At 36.7% G+C, this 19933-nt stretch overlaps 1 long non-coding RNA gene across 1 annotated transcript in view; it reads right to left on the reverse strand.

Moving 5' to 3' along the window:
• The window catches only part of LOC111775098 (uncharacterized), a 103809-nt gene that overhangs the window by 20357 nt on the left and 63519 nt on the right, over positions 1–19933 (reverse strand). The window lies entirely within an intron of this gene.

Consider the following 19933-nt stretch of genomic DNA (forward strand, 5'->3'; position numbering starts at 1 on the left):
TCCACATTTTTGCACCTTTCTCTGCTTTTTTCTTGTAGTTGATTTCTAGTTTCATAGCATTATGATCAGAAAAGATGCTTGATATTATTTCAACTCTCTTGTATTTATTGATCTTTGCTTTGTTTCCCAAAATATGGTCAATCCTTGAGAATGTTCCATGTGCACTTGAGAAGAATGTGTATCCTGCTGTTTTTGGATGAAGTGTTCTATATATATCTATTAAGTCCATCTGGTCTAATTTTTCATTTAATTCTATTGTTTCCTTGTTGATTTTCTGTCTGGATGTTCTGTCCATTGGTCTTAATGGTGTGTTGAGGTCCCCTACTATTATTGTATTGTTGTTGATGTCTTCTTTTAGTTCTATTAAGAGTTGCTTTACAAATTTTGGTGCTCCTGTGTTGGGTGCGTATATATTTATGTGTTATGTCTTCTTGGTGGAGAGTCCCTTTTATCATTATATACTGTCCCTCTTTGTCTTTCTTTATCTGTTTTGCTTTGAAGTCTACCTTGTCTGATATTAGTATAGCGACACCTGCTTTCTTTTGTTCATTATTAGCTTGGAGTATTGTTCTCCATCCCTTCACTCTGAGTCTGTGTTTGTCTTTGGGGTTGAGGTGTGTTTCCTGGAGGCAGCATATTGTTGGGTCTTGTTCTTTGATCCATCCTGCCACTCTGTGTCTTTTGATTGGGGAGTTCAATCCATTTACATTTACAGTGATTATTGAAATGTGGGGGCCTACCACTACCATTTTATGTCTTGTTTTCCAGTTTTCTTCAATTTCCTTTGTTTCTCGTCCCATGGTTTAATCTGTTCTGATGAAGAGCTGCTACTCTCTGTTGTTGTCCTTCTACTTATCTCCTCTGCTCTTGGTTTTGTAGCCCCTTTCCTTTTTTTGATTTTTCAGGAATGAGGGTTTTCCTGAGGATTTCCTGTAGAGGAGGTTTTGTGGCAATGAACTCCCTTAATTTTTGTTTATCTGGGAAAGTTTTTATTTCTCCATTGTATTTGAAGGATATTTTCGCTGGGTAGAGAATTCTCAGCTGTAGGTTTTTGTCCTTCAGATTTTTGAATATATCATTCCACTCTCTTCTAGCCTGTAAAGTTTCTGCTGAGAAATCTGCTGATAGCCTGATGGGGGTTCCTTTGTAGGTTAGTTTCTTTTGCCTGGCTGTCCTTAGTATTTTCTCCTTGTCATTGACTTTTGCTAGCTTCACTACTATATGCCGTGGGGTTGGTCTTCTTGCATTGATAAAGTTTGGAGATCTATTGGCTTCTGTCACCTGAAGATCCATCTCTCTCACCAGATTTGGGAAGTTCTCAGCCATTATTTCTTTGAATAGGCTTTCTGCCCCCTTCTCCTTCTCTTCTCCCTCTGGTATACCTATAATCCTTACGTTGCATCTCCTAATTGTGTCTGATAATTCTCGGAGAGTTTCTTCATTTCTTTTTAGTCTTACTTCTCTCTCCTCCTCTGCCTGCAGCATTTCTATATTCCCATCTTCCAAATTGCTAATTATTTCCTCCATATTATCGGCCCTACTGTTCAGTGCATCTAGATTTTTCTCAATCTCCTCTATTGTGTTCTTCATTTCCAGTATTTCTGTTTGGTTCTTCTTTATCGTATCAAACTCTTTTGTGACATAGCTCCTGAACTCGTTGAGTTGTCTATCTGAATTCTCTCTTAACTCATTGAGTATTTTAATGATGGCTGTTTTGAAGTCATCATCATTTAGGTTATATATCTCATTTTCTTTGGGATTGTTTTCTGTGTATTTGTTATTTTCCTTCTGTTCTGGAGATTTAATGTATTTTTTCATATTGCTTGATGTTGTAGATTTGTGCCTCTGCATAGAGATAGAGTTTAGTTGCTCCTTCCACTTGTTTCTGCTGCTGTGGTGGGGCAGCAGCTGTTTATACTGCACCAACCAGGAACCCTATCCGCAGTTGCTAACTGGGCCTGGGCCCCTCCTTGTAGTCACAGTGGTCCTTTGGATTCCCTCTTCTGCTGTGGGGGCTGTCACGGGGGGGCTTCAGGCTGCTGGTGCCTACTGTTGCAGCCCACCTAGACGTGCTCCCTCCTTGGGGTCTGCAACGGTGTTATGGGCTTTTCCAGTGGCCAGGGGTAGGATCACTTATATTTGCCGCTCCGTCACTGTTGGCACCCACAAAATCTCACTTGTCCACTATGGGTCGCAGCAGAGCTATTGGCATCTTCTACAGTCTGTGGTTAGCTCACCTAGCTATGCTACTTTTGTCCCGGGGTCTTCCAGCCTTGTGGCTCCCAGATGGGTGCTCTCTACTAGAGCTGTGCAGAGGCTTTTCCTGAGGCTGCTGTGAGCCTGTAGGGTTTCCCCCTAGGCTACGGAGCTGGGTCGCTGGAACTCCACCCAGCCCCAGTCCTGTTCCCCAGGAACTCGGGGAGCTCTTTGCCCTGTCTGGGGGATAGCCGGAGATCCTGATTTCAGTGGTAGCTGGTCAGCTGCTGCCCTGCCTGATATTCTCCTCTCTGGGACCCTCCCGGTGTTGTGGATGCTGAGTGTGGCCCCTCCGCTAATAGCAGACAGAGAGTTTTGTCTGCTGCCCAGGCAGAACTCTGGAGCTCCCCCTCCAGACCGCAGAGCCGGCCTCTGGAGCTCCCCCCAGCCCCAGTCCTCTCCGAGATCTATGGCAATCCCTTACCCCACGGGGCAGGCAATGGTAGCTGGGGGTCACCTTGCCCTCTGGGATTCTCTCCGGGACTTTCCCGGAGTTGTGAATGCTGGGAATGGCCCCTCTGCTAACGGCAGACAGAGAGTTTTGTCTGCTGCCCGGGCAGAACTCTGGAGCTTCCCCTCCGGGGCATGGAGCCGGCCTCTGGAGCTTCACCCAGCCCCAGTCCTCTCTGAGATCTCCGGCAATCCCTTTCCCCACCGTGCAGGCAGTGGTAGCTGGGGGGTCACTGTACCATCAGTGATTCTCTCTGGGACCCTCCCAGCGCTGTGAACACTAGGCGGGATCTCCCCGCCAATGGCGGGGCGAGACTCTCCCTGGGGGCTCAGGTGTGTAACTCTAGAGTTTCCCTCTGTGTTTAGGAGTAATTGCGGGGGGTTTAGGTAGGGTTCTGGTCACCTGTTTCCACCGTCGCTCCTCTGGTGTGTGCTCGCTCCTGCCCTAGGTGTGTGTTGATCATCTGGGGGCGTCCGTTGGAAGAAAGCCGCTTGCAGGTACTAGGCTGTTCGGTCGGGGTCGGAGAGTTTTCACCTATCTCCACATTCTCCCGGAGGGAAGTCTGTCCGCCTTCCAATGTATAGTCGCGTGGGTCTCTCAGACGTCCTGAGATGCTGTCTGGATATCCTTTGTTAAGCGATGAGTGTCCAAATAATTGTAGACTCGAAGGGGGAGAGACAAAGAGGACTACTCACGGCACCATCTTGGATCCTCTCTCCAAGACCCTAGACTTATTATTAATAGTTTCTTGAATACCTTGAGAATCACCATTGATGAGATATTTTTTGTTTCATAATAGGTTATAAAAGGTTTAAAGCCATTTTTATAGCCATTCTAATATGTGTGATACAATTTGCATATAAAGACTCTTACAGTCCTTTTCTTTCATTGGCAAATGTGATATTGGTATTTCTTATAATAATTATAAGGGCTATAATATGAAACACTTGAAAACAATGGTGAAGCTCTAATTTTTAGAACGCACATGCATTGGTTAGAATCTCATGCTGCAGTTTGGATGCCACTAAAAGCATATCAGTTGCAAATAGCAAGAAATAGCCTGTCAGTTGCAAATAGCGAGAAATAGCCCATATAAGTGACAGCAGTATGTAAATTTCTGCTTGCAATTCACCTGCCAGATGTCCAGCCTAACCCCTGTGCTTCTAAATCCAACATCTTGGGCTAGCCCCCCGACTCCCAAATCCAAAGTCCTGGGCAGTGTACTACGTTTCTTGGGCACTTGGAACAAGAAACCCTAAAGCACTGCAACAAGTCCTTTGTCCACTAGCAGTGGACAAGCAGTGGTATACTCTCCAGCTGGTTGCTAAGACAGATGTTCAAGTGGCTACATTTTACATTTCAAAACCAAGTAGGGAGCATCAGATGCTGTTCATCATTCTTGTTGTCTGGTTGCCTGTGGGGATTGCAAGATATGCTCTTAGCCTTTGTTGTTCAGGCAACCCACCGAGCAGCTGCACAAAATGCTGGTACAGGCTGGAAGTAAACTATCTAGAAGCTTCAGCAATCCCAGGCTCTGTTCAGGCACCACAAAGAAAGAAAAAAAAGGAAATAAAATCTCACCACACCTGTAAACAATTTGTTAATCAGCAGTGCGGCACAGCACAGAAGGAGGTTTCTGTTAGAGATTAAAGGCTTGGGCAGGTCTGAAATTATTCTCTTTCTCTTGTCCTCATTACATATGCAATCTTATTGTGGTAAAAAAAATCAAATGCAGAACATGTCAGGTAAGGGTAATATTTTAAAATCTGGTACAGCTTATAACAACTACTGAAGTACAGGCTGGGGGAAAAAATATACACATTGCAGAAATTTAATAAATGCCTATTTATATTTAAAAAATAAAAGACCATAGTTAATAGAAAAAAGTGGTCATCACATTTTTAATTATTAAAATATTGACATTGCTTTTAATATGTACATTTTGATAAAATTTGATGTATATACTCCTATGAAACCATCACCACCAATTAACCAAGATAAATAAAAAGAGTATTGGCCAGGATGTAGAGCAACTGGAGCTCTTCTGCAGTGCAGTGAGGAGTTCATAATGGCACAATCACTTTGGAAAACATTTTGGTGATTCTTAAAATATTAAACACACACTAAACCACCACATGACCAAGCTATTCCATTCCTAGCTATTTACCCAAGATAAATGAAAGTGTATGTCCATTAGTCAAACAAAACAAAACAAAACAAAACAATAAACTACTTATGTATAATGCTCTTGGAAGATTTATTTGTAATAACCCCAAACTGGAAAGAAACCAAATGTCAATCAACAGGTAAATGGATAAATAATATTATATTCATAAGCTGGAAAACTACTCTGTATAAAAAGGAGCAAACTACTGAGACAGACAGCCACATGGACACCTCATAAAATTAATATGCCAACTGAAAGAAGCCAGACAAAAAAGCATACATATTATGTGATTAAATTTTTATAAAATTCCAGAAAATACAAATTAATCTCTAGTGATAGAAATCAGGGCAGAGGTTGTCAGGGATAGGAGGGCAAAGGGCAGGGGTAAGGTACTTACAAGGAACAAAAAGAAATTTTTTTTTTTGAGGAAGATTAGCCCTGAGCTAACTGCGGCCAATCCTCCTCTTTTTGCTGAGGAAGACTGGCCCTGAGCTAACATCCATGCCCACCCTCCTCTACTTTATATGTGGGACACCTACCACAGCATGGCTTTTGCCAAGTGGTGCCATGTCCGCACCAGGGATCCAAATCTCGAACCCCAGGCTGCCGAAGCAGAACATGCGCACTTAACTTCTGCGCCATCAGGCTGGCCCCCAAAAAGAAATTTTGAGGTGAATTTTACATTCATTAGCTTGATTTTGGTGATAATTTTCTGGATGTATACATATGTCACAACTCATTAAGAAGTAAACTTTGATTATGTGAGATTAGTTTATGTCCATGTGCCTTTAAAAAGTCATGAACATTGTTCAAAAGAAAAAAACTTAGTAATGAGAAAGGCAATAAATGGTAATGTGATCCCCCTGTAAAAACAAATACAAAAACGGGGAAAAAAAGATAAACATTGGAAAGTGTCAAAATACAACAGAAGCTGGAGAATAGTTTAGTTGTGAAAAACAAATGTAACTGGATGGCGTATTTACTGAGCATTTATGCTTTAGTAGCTTGAGGGCATCACTCAATCTCCAATGACAACAAAAAGCAGTGGCAGGAAAAGCCACAGCCTGACCTGCTAAAGGGACCACAGTTCAGAATTCAGGGTTTGGAAAGCAGTATGAAAGATTATGCAAAAATCTTGACTGTGAGAGAACCTCAGAAACAGTGAAAACCAAATCAGAGTACAATCTTCCCAAAATATCTTATTGAAAGCTAAATTATGCATGCACAAGGGAGATCCCTGTCTCCTTATCATAAAAAAAAAAAAAAAAAAGGAGAGAGACAAAAGAGAGTCCTACTGTTGAAAATAAGAGCTTCATGGAGCCAGTCTGTCAGATTGTTGCTTCCCTTAACTGACTGCATTCTCAAAGGTTCACAGCTCAGGCAGCAGAAATGTGATGTGGAATGGCCTCGAAGTGTGAAGTACAAATTCCAAAGGAAGGAGAGCATCTGAAAATAAGGGTGCAATACCAGAAAGAAACCACAGAGAGGGTAAGTCCCATCTCTGCATAGTTCTTTAGCTGAGCACCAATTATTTCAAGTTCAAGGGAAACACACAAAGACCATACTAAAAAAATGCTAAAAATTAAAGCAGAGATAGCAGCAGCTGCAAACCACAGGGGAGACACTGTTTGCAGTTTGAAGTCATGCAAGTTATTCGTGTACTAGAAATAAAAGATAATAATTCAGAGAGGAACGTGACAGAATATAGGGTTGCTATAACACATTGTCTACAACGTCCAGTTTCCCACCAAATATTACTAGACATGCAATGACACGGCAAAGTGTCACCCAAACTCAGGAAATGTTCTGTCAATAGAAATTGAATCATAGTGGGTTAGATGTTGGATTAAGCAAATGATGACTTCAAAGCAGCTAACATAAATATGTTCAAGTATTAAGTGAAAATATTTTTAAAGAATTGAAGGATAATTCCAAGGGTAAAGAATCTCAACAGAAATTTAGATGCTATTTTTTAAGGAAATCCTAGAGCTGAAAAATGTACTAAGTGAAATAAAAATTTGGTAGAAGGATTCAGCAGCAGATTAGAAATAGCAAAGAAATCGGTGAACTTGAAGCTACATTAATAGAAATTCTAAAATCTGAAGAAGAGAAAGGAAAAGGGTAATACTGTATAAAATTAGTTGGGTGATGTTTCTTTTCCATTTCCTGGAATGTTTGTGTAGAATTGGTATTACTTCTTCTTGAAATGTTTCTAAGATTCACCAGTGAAGCCATCTGGTCCTGACAGTTTGTGTGTGTATGTGTTTGTGGGTGTGCATCTGTGTGCATATGTATTGCTGTGAAGATTTTTTAAATTAAAAATTTCAATTTCTTAATATGTATAAAGCGGTTTAGTTAGGTTTTTTTCTTGAGTAAACTTTGGAAGTTTGTGTGTTTCAAGGAATTTATTCATTTCATCTAAGATAGCAATTTTATTAGATTTATTGGCATGAAGTCATAAGTAATATTCCTTTATAATCCCCTTAATATCTATACAATCTATAATAATGTTTTATCTTTCATTCCTAATAATGATAATTTCTCTCTCTCTCTCTCTATATATATATATCTCCTATCTTATCTGTGTAGCTAAACACATCAATTTCTCTTTCTTATCAGTGTTGTTAAAGTTTTATCAATTTTATTCTTATGTTCAGAACACCAGTATTTTGGTGTAATCGATTTGTCTCTATTATTTTGTTTTCAATTTCATTGATTTCTGCTCTTTATTATTTTCTTCCTTCTGCTTGCTTTGAGTTTAATTTGCTGTTTGTTTTTTGTATGAAGAATATTAAGATTTTTGACACCATTCTTCTTTTTTAATATAAGCAGTTAATGTGAAAAATATCCTTCTAAATACTGATTTAGCTAACTCCACAAATTTTGATATATTTTATTTTTATTTTTATTCATTTGAAATATTTAAATTAAATTCAATATTTCAATATATCATACCTTTTAAAGGGACCCCAAGGTAACTTACTGGAGAAATAAATTTTTTTTTTTTGAAGATTGTCACCTGAGCTAACATCTGTTGCCAATCTTCTTTTTTCTTCTTCTGCTCCCCAAAGCCCCCCGCCAGGACATAGTTGTATATTCTAGTTGTAGGTCCCTCTGGTTGTGCTATGTGGGATGCTACCTCAGCATGGCCTGATGAGTGGTGCCATGTCTGCACCCGGGATCTGAACCAGTGAAACCCCCAACCGCTGAAGCGAAGTGCGTGAACTTATCCACTCAGGCACAGGGCCAGCTTCAATATTTTATATGTAGATTAGGGTGACATTGTCGAAGCTCATTGAACACTATACATTAGATCTGTGCATTTTATTGTACGTCAGTGTTATACTGATTATGAAAAACGTAAATATATGGAATTCGTAGGTAAAACTCAAGAGAAGGAAGAATTTTACCCTATGAGATAAAGAGTAGGAGAAAAGTAGTGTTTGTATCAGAATCCTAAGAAAGATCAACATTTAAGTGATGGGAAAAGGAATAAGAACTCTTAAAGGAGACATCAGAAAATTATTATGCACAAAGGCATAAGAACCAGAAGCATGTGGAGTCATGGAATTCAGAGAGTAGAAGTGCAGGAAAAAGTGTGTGACATTTTGTAATTTGGCAGTGATGTACAATAAGGACAGCTGATACTTGCTGATTGCATATAGCCATTTGTAAGTCGTGGCTGTTGTCAATGGCAATTTTTCCAGAGAAATACCAGAGATAAATATAAGAATTGGAAGTAAGTGGTAGAGAGTGCAATTTAAGGTACAATCTTTAGAAAGATGGGTTAGGAGCAGGAAATAAGAGATTGAATAACATTGAAAAGTGATGTGGGAACACAGGAGGTTGGAGGGATATGGTTAGGTATGGTGACGAATATGCATATGGGTTAAGGATATACAGTGAATGAGAGAAATAGTATAAAGGCATGGAAAATAGAAAAGGCAAATGACTGAGAAGTGAGGACTAGAAAAAAGTATGTGGAACTGTACCCAGGGCACAGGTGAATGACTGTTCCGTCAACAGTAGGATACTCCATCCTTTAAAACTGAAGGAAATTTGTTTAAAAGGGGCAACTCAATATTCTCAGTGAAGCAAGAAGTAGGAGAAAAAAGTGTTGGAGTGGTTAGTGGTACAGAGGTGAATGGAAAAGAGAACTACTTGTCAGCAAATAACATGATTTATGGATAGTAGCACTAAGGGCCAGAAACTTGAAATGAAGTAATTTCCCCACGGTGCAATCTTGTTTTCTCAAAGAGGATGCTAATTATATTAACAGTCATGACTTATATAAACTGCCTACTCTGTGTCATAAACTGTTTGGAGCTCATTGTATGGATTTGTAAATTGAACTCTCACAAAAACTTCATAATAAAGGAAATATTATTGTACCAATTCTGTACAAGGGGAAACTAAACTGTGGCACAGAAAAACAAAGTAATTTGCCTACAAGTCTCACTGCTGATAAGTGACAAGGTTGGACTTTGAACCCAGGCATTTTGACTTCAGAGTCTCCACACGACCACTGAATTACACTGCCACTCTGTGAACCAAAAGACATTTCTTTCCTTAAAATGTTGTTGATTAAACTGGAAATGCAGTATACTTTTAAAGACACAACATAAATACTGAAGTTGAGACAGCTTAATATATGATAATAATTTTTGTTGGTTATTTGACTTCATATTTATGACCAAATTCTGTTTACTCATAAAGTTGATTTGTTGAGTAATGACTGTGAAGAAATTGAGGCTTATTTAGAATTATTTTACCTTAATAGGTGTATGATCTAGGAATGACCTTAATATACTAGTATTGTATTCTCCTATGGACTCCATATGAGAATTTTTATTAAAAAATTATAAAAAGACAAAAATAGTTTTCGAAAAACTATTGTCATTTAATTGCTTAATGGAGAGACATTACCTAAAATGCAAAAAGAGTATATGCCTTTAAAGTATTAATTCTGATCAAGCTAATTCTAAATTTTGGTAAGCAATGGATGAGTTTTTTTTGGGGTACATCTCCATGTTTCTAAATATATGAAATAAAGGCATATATTACTTCTCCTGTGTATGTTTTATATCTATTTCTAATTTTTATTTAGTGGTTTTCTTTATATTCACGTGACCAAAAATAACAACCCTGGAGGGAGGAATTTGTGAGGCTCTGCAGGACCTTTTGAACAAATCTCCCTCATAATATGTTGCTTCCCACAGGGACTGAACTTGAGAAATGCAAAGTGATAAAAATGTATTTTAAAGTTGTCACAAAAGTGAACATCTAAGTAAGAAAAGCTCATCTCTACCTATCAAGCTAATTTTCTTACAAAAAATAAAGTACTTTAACAAATAGCATGATAAATTGCCAAAACAACAACTGGCTATTTTATTTAAAGAACAGTAACAGACCACCACAGTTAGCTTCCTTGCTCAACATGAGGAAAGTACAGAGGATGTGTTGGTTATAACTACTTTTACTCTCTAATTTCCTTCTCCGTGTCCGCATGTGCATTACTAACTCTTGTACTGAATAATACACTGATCATCACAACCAAATCTGCTACCCACTTCTTCACTATAGTCTTCTTTTTTACATTTAAACTTCTTGAGTGGTCAATCTAGACCTTTTTCACTGTAGCATGCTTTTTTTTTTCCCCTCTCCCAAGTGGAGAGAAATGAGTTGATCACAAAAGGCACAATCTCAGAATCACTTTCTTCCTCTGTGTATCTTGGAGTCTAGGAATTCCAGTTTATCCAGGGAAACAGAACCAAGAGGACTGCCAGGATTTATTGCTACATATCCAACTTCAGCAAGCTATGCCTTTGCTGTGAAGCAGAATGAATCCTTATTAGCTCTCTCCTAGCCCACCGTCTTTAAGGAAGTCCACATAGAGGTGTAGAAGACAATGCTTTCTCTTTACTTTAGGCAAATGAGTGAAGGCTCCTCAAGAGACCTACTTAAACTAATTGTTCTACACCTCATGCATGTCAGTGTCACAGGGAATGAGGCCAGATGTTTTTGCCTACTTTCCAAAAATAATCTAGAGGTAAGAAGATGGCTTTAGCTGGTAGACAAATGACGGTGAGACCTACAACATTAAAGAGTTGCACTTGTGACTATAGTGGGCAGGATTAAATGTTTCCAGTGAACCATATATAGGCCCTGCTTGAATGGAGCTGGCCAAGAACTCAAGGTTTAGGGTCTCCACTCAAGAGATCTAACTGGAGGCAGATGTGGACCTTAACAAATGGATAGAACAATAGAACCCCAGAGGCCAAGAGGGAGTCAAATCAGCCAGCTTGAGAAGGCATCAGCTTTTGTAGGAAAATACAGATGTAGCACTCAGGTGGGAAATCTTTAAAATGACATACAAAACTATGCCATGAAGAGAAAGAGCCCAAAGTGAGCATCCTCCACATTAAAGGTAATCAAATCCAGAGTTTAATTGGGTTAAACTTAAATAAAATAAGATCTTTCTTATCTCTTATCTCTCCTCCCTTTCCTTGAGTCTGGTAAAGCTCAAAGCGGTACTCTATATGGAGAAAAAAGTGGACTATACAACATAGGATAGAAAGTAAGATAAGTGGCTTCCCCTTAACCCCTCTGTCACTGAAGATTTTCAAACATGAAGCTCTCCTAAACTATTAGAATGGAGAATCTTAATGGAAAACACTGAGATTTTGATAGACCTGATATTTTGCTCAGATATAATTATTTCGTATTACCTGAAAGAATAAAAAATAAAGGAAGAAGATTATCTAATCAAGATTTCATACAACAGACAGGAAAGAATTCATTAAAGAACAAATCTAAAGGAGGAGTGAGGGAATAATAACGCTGGTTTTCTGCTTACACTACCAAGCCCAGCTTTTTCAATAAGCTGGTTACAATTACGTTAAAAATAATCAAATTATTTCAAATATCCAATCAGAAACTAAAAATTTGTACTTGTTCCAAACGTAGGTTTGTAAGACAACTCACTTTTGGTCTGTTTTCCTGCTCATGACCTGGTCACATGTTCTACTTCTCATAAGGTGACTTTTCTTCCTTTTAATCTCTAACATTATGGGCAGTAATGCCATCCAAGTATAACTTTTACTAATGTTATTTTGGCATGTATTTGGTATGTTATTCCAATTAGTGAGCCTCCTTTGATTTCAGTAAACATATGACAAAACAGCAAGTCTGCAAAGATTGTCATGCCATAAAGCACGATGTAAAACTGAAGAAATTCCTTCCTTTTATCTTTTGCTGTTGTTTAAATTATATAAGTTATCTCTAGGGAATAAGCCAGCTTAAGTCTTATGGTGTTCTCTTCTCTCCCATAAATTCTTCTGTCCTCTGTTTCAAGCTAGAGATTATATAATGGTACAGAGGTGTTTTAGGTCTCAGGGTTTTGATGAGAATTAAATGAAATAATGACATATAAAGAGTAGACTACTACTTGAAAAACAGTAAGCTGTCAATAAATATGAAATATTATTATTAGTAATATTATTATTAGGGTTGTTATGTGCCAGGTCAGACAGTTTCATGGATTCTTAGGGCTTTATCTGAACTCCATAGAATTATATTTTTAAAATCCCTTTAATGGTAGTAAATCTAGGAACCTAAATATACTCAGGACTTCTCATTGAAAACAGAAACAAAAACAAATTCACGATATCTATACATTTGTACTTTCCTGGTTTTCTGATGTACACTATTCTGCTCTGATCCCTTCCTGTAGCCACTATAGAGGGTTTTCTGAAAATTAGAGATGATATATGTTAAGTACAATGCCAGGTGACAGACTTATACTGCAAACTCAATAAATGGTGACTTCTTAATATTTCTCATTTCTTCCAGGTCTCAATAGCATTAGTATTATGCATATTCATTTCGTAAACATGAATTTGTATTCCAAATTTATGTGTCCTTCATCCTACATCTAACCATGACCCAATATTTGATTCTTTTATTTTATCTAATTATTTAAAATAACCATATGTTGATGTTTCTCTATATGCTGATGATTATTACAGGAATTCCTGGCCCTCCAGCATCTTCTTTTTATGTTTTTGTTCCATTTACATGGTCCAAGTTCTATGTGATTTAGATACAGCATCAAGCTCTGTTAAATCCTGAGATAATATGCATCATGCCCACCTTTTTAACTGTTGAACTTATGCAGCCATTATAATGCAAGGCAAAAATCTCATCATGTGTTTCCATTGTTCTAAGAATATTTAAGCAGGCTCAATAGTAAATGCTCAGAATATGTTTACTATAATACCTATAACATGATTTTGTTGTGTGTTACTATTATGTTATCATTAAGCAATTTTCTTTGGAATTCACTCCAAACTTTGCTTCTACACTCAATCACAATTTTTGGACCTTGTTTGAATATTCCTTCTTTATCTCATTTTTGAAAAAAATTTCATTTACTTCTTTATTTACCTGTTATCTCAAACAAATACAAATTGTCTACTTTCATACCTAGACTAGACTTTAAGACTCCACCTACTGTCAACCCCAGCTTCAGACAGATAGAATCAAAATCAGAGATTTGCCATATATTAAAGACTTCCAATTTTCCTTTCACTCGAAGAAAATATGCAATTTCCTTCTCTTTGAGTACACAGATACAAATGGAGACCATACATACTATGGAGATATTGAGAAATAAAGACTTTCACATTAACAAAATAAAAGCATTCATTGCTAGAATACCTGGATTAACACAAAGAAATAGAGAGTGCTGGGAATCAATTAAGTGAAGGTAAAATAATTTTTTTTCTTAAAATTATATATATATATTTTTTTGAAGAAGAAGCTTAGCCCTGAGCTAACACCTGCTGCCAATCCTCCTCTTTTTGCTGAGGACTGACCCTGAGCTAACATCCATGCCATCTTCCTGTACTTTATATGTGGGACGCCTGCCACAGCATGGCTTGACAAGTGGTGCGTAGGTCCGCACCTGGGAACCAAACCAGCAAATCCCAGGCCACCAAAGCAGGACATGAGACCAGGCCAGCCCTAAATTATAAATTATATTTTTAATAGCTTTAAAAGGTAACTGACTGTCCAAGGAGAAAATAACTATTTATTTTGTGCGCATAGTATATGCAAAGGCAAAATGCATGACAAAAATAACATGAGGACATGCAAAAGGGATTGGAGATATAGTGTTGCAAGAAGCTTAAACTACATAGGAAGCAGTATAATATTATTTTCAAATAGACTGATGAATAAGTAACAGGTTTGTAGAAGCCCAAGAATAGGACAAGAATAAAGAAAGATTTTTAATTCCATCTTCTCACCCTAAAGTGAATTGAGAAGAATAATTATACAGATATGATTCAGAAAGGAAAGGACAGCATAGTATACATTATAAGTTATTGTAAACATCAAATATAAAAAAGTCCTAAGATATATGTTGAAAGTATATATGATTTCTCAAAGTTCTTACCCTTCCATAATTACGAACTGAGTCAAAATAACAGTAATGCTGCAAATTTCAACTTACTAAAATGGTTTTCTCTGTTTCCCAATTAGTCATATCACTTAACATAATACCTGCCTGCCATATGCATGTGTGTTGAATGAATGTGTAAAGAAATGAAGGAATGCTGTAGTTGGAACCTAACACCTACAACAGTAGTAAATTTGTTCTATCTCCAAAACCAATCTCATTTCGACACTGGAAATAAATGATTTTTTTCATTTTAATTCTGATAATATACATTTGCTTTTCCTTTACTTAAAAATATACAGTATTAAAATAAAAAGTGAATAGCATATGTACTAAAGTGTCTGAAAAGTATTTTATATAAATTTTTCTTATTTTATTATAAAATTTTAGGCTTAAATACCAGATAGATTTTTCTGTCATCATTCATTTTGCAATGCGCAACATTTAAAATATTTATTTATTAATTAATAGTTGATGCTCTCACTTGTTTCCACAAGAGGTTTGGGATAGCTGGCAATAAAAAAACCCAAAAACAAACAAACAAACAAAAACCTTATCCTTAGTACAAACAAGTGTTGCATAAATATATAAAGAGTTTTCATGTTATTGTGGACATAAGGTAGAGGTGTTTGATATGCTCTTTTTAAGATTTACATTAAAAGCCCAGAATTTAGAGAGACATAATAGTGATATGAATTAATAATCACAGTTCACATTAATATTATTTGCATCATACATAAAATCAGTCAGCTTGGTTTGATTTTCCTAATTAATGAGTACACAGAAGAAAAATGGTAACATCTCTGTCCTCAAAGAACTCACTGTCTAAACTGAATTAGATGAGTAATAGATTTTGAACTGTTTGTTCTAACTGTAAAAGTTACTATGGGAGGAAAACTGGAGTGATATCTGACACTGAAGGGGAAAGTAAAAAATATACATATATAAGATTCACAATATATGCTTTAATATTTTCTAGAGTTAATTTCTGTTGGCTCTTTAGTTCTGAACATACAGAAACAACTCCCTGACCTGAATCTGATAAAGCTCACCAACTAAGATAAATTTATACAAACTGTGGAAACTATGTTTATGAATTCTAGTTTTCCTCCCTATTCATGATGTGAAATTTAGCAAGTTACTTAAACTCTTTGAGACTCAATATTTTGCTCTAAAAGGAACAATAACTAATTTTAAAGAATGTTATAAATATCAAATAAGGATGTAAATGTTAAGGAATTGTCAAAAAATTCTCTTAACTAATTAGTAAATAATTTCGGGTTATTGTTATAAATATTTTTATTTTAGTTCATGCAATAGCTTTAGAAAAGGAGAAAATGTACCACAGTACAGAAAAATCTGACTGTTACAAAACGTTTTAAACATGGCATTTTGTTCAAATTATAAAGGAAAAATCATCATAATAAATCAACATCAATCTAATTATAGAACCAAAATGTTAGCACAATATCAGAATATTAAAATTTAAAGCAAAATAGCCATGTGTCCACACAACTGCAAAGAAATAATATTAATAATTTAAAGATACAGGTTTAATTTTCCATGCTATTGAAGATATGAGAAACACAGGGATTTTTAAAATAATTTACATTAAAGTGATGATAAAACTGTAAAACCTAGCAAGACATATTATATCAATACAATGGATTTAGTAAAGAATCAAAAGTTCTTTCCATTATTAAATTTTATTTATGAATTTTAAGTTACATATACCAAAAAATATTTGTGTTTAGGAATTATATAGATATAATTCCTTCATATAATTTTTAAGTTTACTCTTAAAGCATGAACATGACTCCTCCTCGTAGAGGTGACAGGGCACGCTGGTAAAAAGAATAAAGTCAAGGTTCAGATCTCCTGGGTCCGAATTAGGCTCGGCTTCTCACTGGTCTTTTGACTTGGGCAAATGATTTAAACTCTCCGTGCCTCAGTTTCTCCAGCAGTAATGCTGGGAGTGACATGACTCCCTCACAGGGTTGTTGTGGGACTAAACTACTCAAGATGTAAGAAGCCCATGAAGACCATCTGGCACACAGTGGGTTTTCTGTACGTGTGAGCTATTTTCACTTGAGACACTGACTAGCACAGTGGTAGAACATGAGCTCTGAAGCTAGACTTGCCAGGTTAAACCCCAACCTCACCTATTAATGGCAGAGAGAACTGGAGCTTATTATATAACTTCAGTATGCCTCAGGTTTTCCTCTGAAACATGGAAAAGATTAGTACCAGCTTTAGAAGGGAGCTGGGAGGTTTGCCTTAGTTTTTGTTTGTGAAGTAATTTTAAAAAATGCCTGGCACAGGGTAGGCATTCAAGAGAGTCATCATCATCATCATTATTGGAAAGAGACAACACTAAATAAATTAATTAAAGTCTACGCAGTAAAATATCACACAGAAAAATGTGCAATTCAGGGAATTAGATAGGTTACCAAGATGGAGAATGATGGGATGGGCTGATGTGGACTAAGGCTCACAGAAGCCTCTCTCTGGAGGTGACACTGCACTCAGGTCAGCGCCTCAAGCAGTAACCACAGTAAGATAAGGGAGAATAGGTCACAGAGGAAATTTACCATGCACATGGGTTATTCCTACCACGTACAAATACACTTAGAGTGCTGCTTTGAGCAACAGACGACAGAGTCACAATCTAGTGAGTAAGTGGGAGGATATAGTGATAAAAGATATGAAGTAGACAACCCAGTTCTTATGGTCTTAGGAGATCATAAAAAGGAATATGACTCTAGATACGTATTTTTAACACTATAAAATTTAAATAAAACATTATTCTACCATTGTTATTGTGGACAGCTTTGTTGTTTTACACTGGGACTAGCTTAGGTTGGATGACATAAAAGAAAAAATAAAAGCCAGACTAAGATAACGTTTCATTTGGTTTTGTTCTGATTGTTCAGTAACAATGGGTCCCAAGACACAAGAGATTCTTGGGTCAGAAAACTCCTACCAATGAACACTGATACTCCACATAACCTAAAGATTTTCAACCAGACTATCATTTTACCCTGAAACGTTAGGCGGTGGAATTAAGATTAAGGAACCATATTTATGGCAAAAAGACATCTACTTCTGACCATGAAAGCAGATCAGAATTTTCATTTCCTGAAGTGGCTGAATTTGCAGGCAGAGCATTAGCGAGCAGGGAGTTGCACAGAGTGGGGGGTACCAGCAGTCTGCATGGTCATTCACTGTAGTCTGAGCCTGTGAGATAGACCTAAATACTACGAGTTCACCTAGGACTAAGAGACCTGGGAATTCAGATCTACCTGCAATGGAGGGAACCTCCTGAAAACCTTGGTTATTCAATTGGGACCCAGAAAAGCCATAAAAAATGAGAAAAGACGTAGACCTAAAAGCCACACCCCAATATTGAGGACAAAAGTGAAATGACATTCTCTACGAGAAAATAATACTAAACCTGGCAGGATAAAATGGATCCACTAGTAACGTACCTGCCTGCCAGAACAAAACTTTGCTCCTTTTAAAAGAAGAAAACATAACTTGGACTCCTACAAACTATGATCCACAACGTCCTGCAGAAGCAAATAAGTAGGAAAACTGACCCTTAAAAAAAAATGTTGCCATAGAATCAGGCATCAAGACAACGCAGATATTAAAATTGGCAAGAATGGAGTTTAAAACAGCCAGATAGATAGATTTAAAGGAAAAAAGTGGGCACAATCTGTAAATAGATAGTCTACCTTGGCATAAATATAAATAAAAACCACAAAAAGTACTAAATGAAAATTCTGTAACTAAAAAGAATAGTATTTAAAATAAAATAAAAATGCCATATAGGTATAACAGCAGATTAAAGAAGTCAAAAAACAAAGTCTGAGGTCTATAAGACACATGAATGGGAAGTATTCACTATGGAACACAACAAGAAACATACACAACAGTATGCATGTGCTTATGTTGGGTTTGAACACAATTTTACAGTTAAATTTATAATAACTTGTACTACCCAGTTTTCCCCCAAGGACAACTTAAGGACTATAGTGACACAAACACAGAACCAACTTCTATATTCACAGAGAATAATACTGTTAAAGGGAAATGAAAAGGGGAAAATGATTTGATCATTTGCCCTTGTTATTTGTTCCCCTTAAGATAGAGATCTCAACTGATAATATGGCAGTATTCAGTAGCCCTCTGGGGCTCATAAGCAAGCATGTTCTTCTCCTGGAATGTTAAAATAAAATTTAAATGAAATCTTTAACTATGTGATATTTTTAATTACTTACTTGGATGTCATCTGAAATAAAACTGATAACCAGAATTTGAGTCCGTAACTCTTAGCTTTCACACTATTATCAGGCACCACATCTTTCTGGGGAAGGGGGTGCTTTTTTATCTGTAGTCTGGGCCTCCAGTCTAAACAAAGCATTTTCACTTGTATTACAGAATATATTTTTCTCTTAGCAAAACTTCTGTCAATATTAATTTGTAGGTTATTATGTCAATGTCATTCTTTTTTTTTCAGCAAAGCTAGTTAGTTTAGGCGAATATATGTTATATATCTATTTTATATATATATACACACATATACTGATATACACATACACATATCCACATATGCTTAAATGTATAAAGAAACTTCTCTAAGATAATTTTAATATCCATATTCATAATAAATATTTCCATGGAACTTTGAACAAATATTTTATAAAGTAGAAAAGGGAGAATTAGAATTTCTCTGCCATGAAAGTAGTAATTTGTTGTTTTCTGACTCCCAAGAATCTTTCGAATACTATTGTAATCTTTAGAGGATGACTTCTCTTATAAGTCCTGATTTACAAGGTGGAAACTAGAAAATTTACTCTCTTAGTTATCATTTCTGCTAAGGTACTAATGGGTGACATAAGTTTCACTTATTTGATACATCCAGGTGAGCTGTCGATACAAAAAATGAACATAAAAAAGAATTTGATTTGAGGAATTTATCTTCCGCCTATTCCAGGCACTGGAAATGTTCATCAAATCAAGAGCTGTAGAGACAAAGTTCCTGGCCTCTGGGTGCAGGAGTCATCAGTGCCCCAGGCTGCCATACTTTATAAGTTGTTAAATTGGTGCTGAGTAGTGGCAGAGGTGAGAATTCAGCAGTGTACTTCCCGGATAAGGGGCTATTTTTGGCTGCGTTGAATCCAAGCCTGGCTGTCTGCTCCCAGAGATCTTGCCCCCTAATATTGCTTAGCAAATTTCTCCTTACATTATTTAGCTTCAATATTTCCTTACACTATCATTTGCCCTTGCGTTATCAACTGTTCCTTGAACAATTCTACAATTATATTATCTACTTATAACTAGTGAAACTGAGCCAAAAGAAAAAACAAAACCTCGTTCTGGTTATCTTGTATGGTTTAGTCTGAAGATAATGGAATAAGCTAATGTTAAAGGATGAGATTCTGGAAGATGAGGACAAGCATTGTTAAGACTGTCAGTTCAGTGGATGAACTATACCAGGCCTGTATCTATATGATTCTCTTTTCCTGTTCTCAATTTTATTATTACGTAGCCTCGATATGAATCCTATATCTCTGCTGCAGTATCTGTATTCCAG

Source organism: Equus caballus, chromosome 9 (assembly GCF_041296265.1).
Source record: "Equus caballus isolate H_3958 breed thoroughbred chromosome 9, TB-T2T, whole genome shotgun sequence".
Classification (NCBI taxonomy): domain Eukaryota; kingdom Metazoa; phylum Chordata; class Mammalia; order Perissodactyla; family Equidae; genus Equus; species Equus caballus.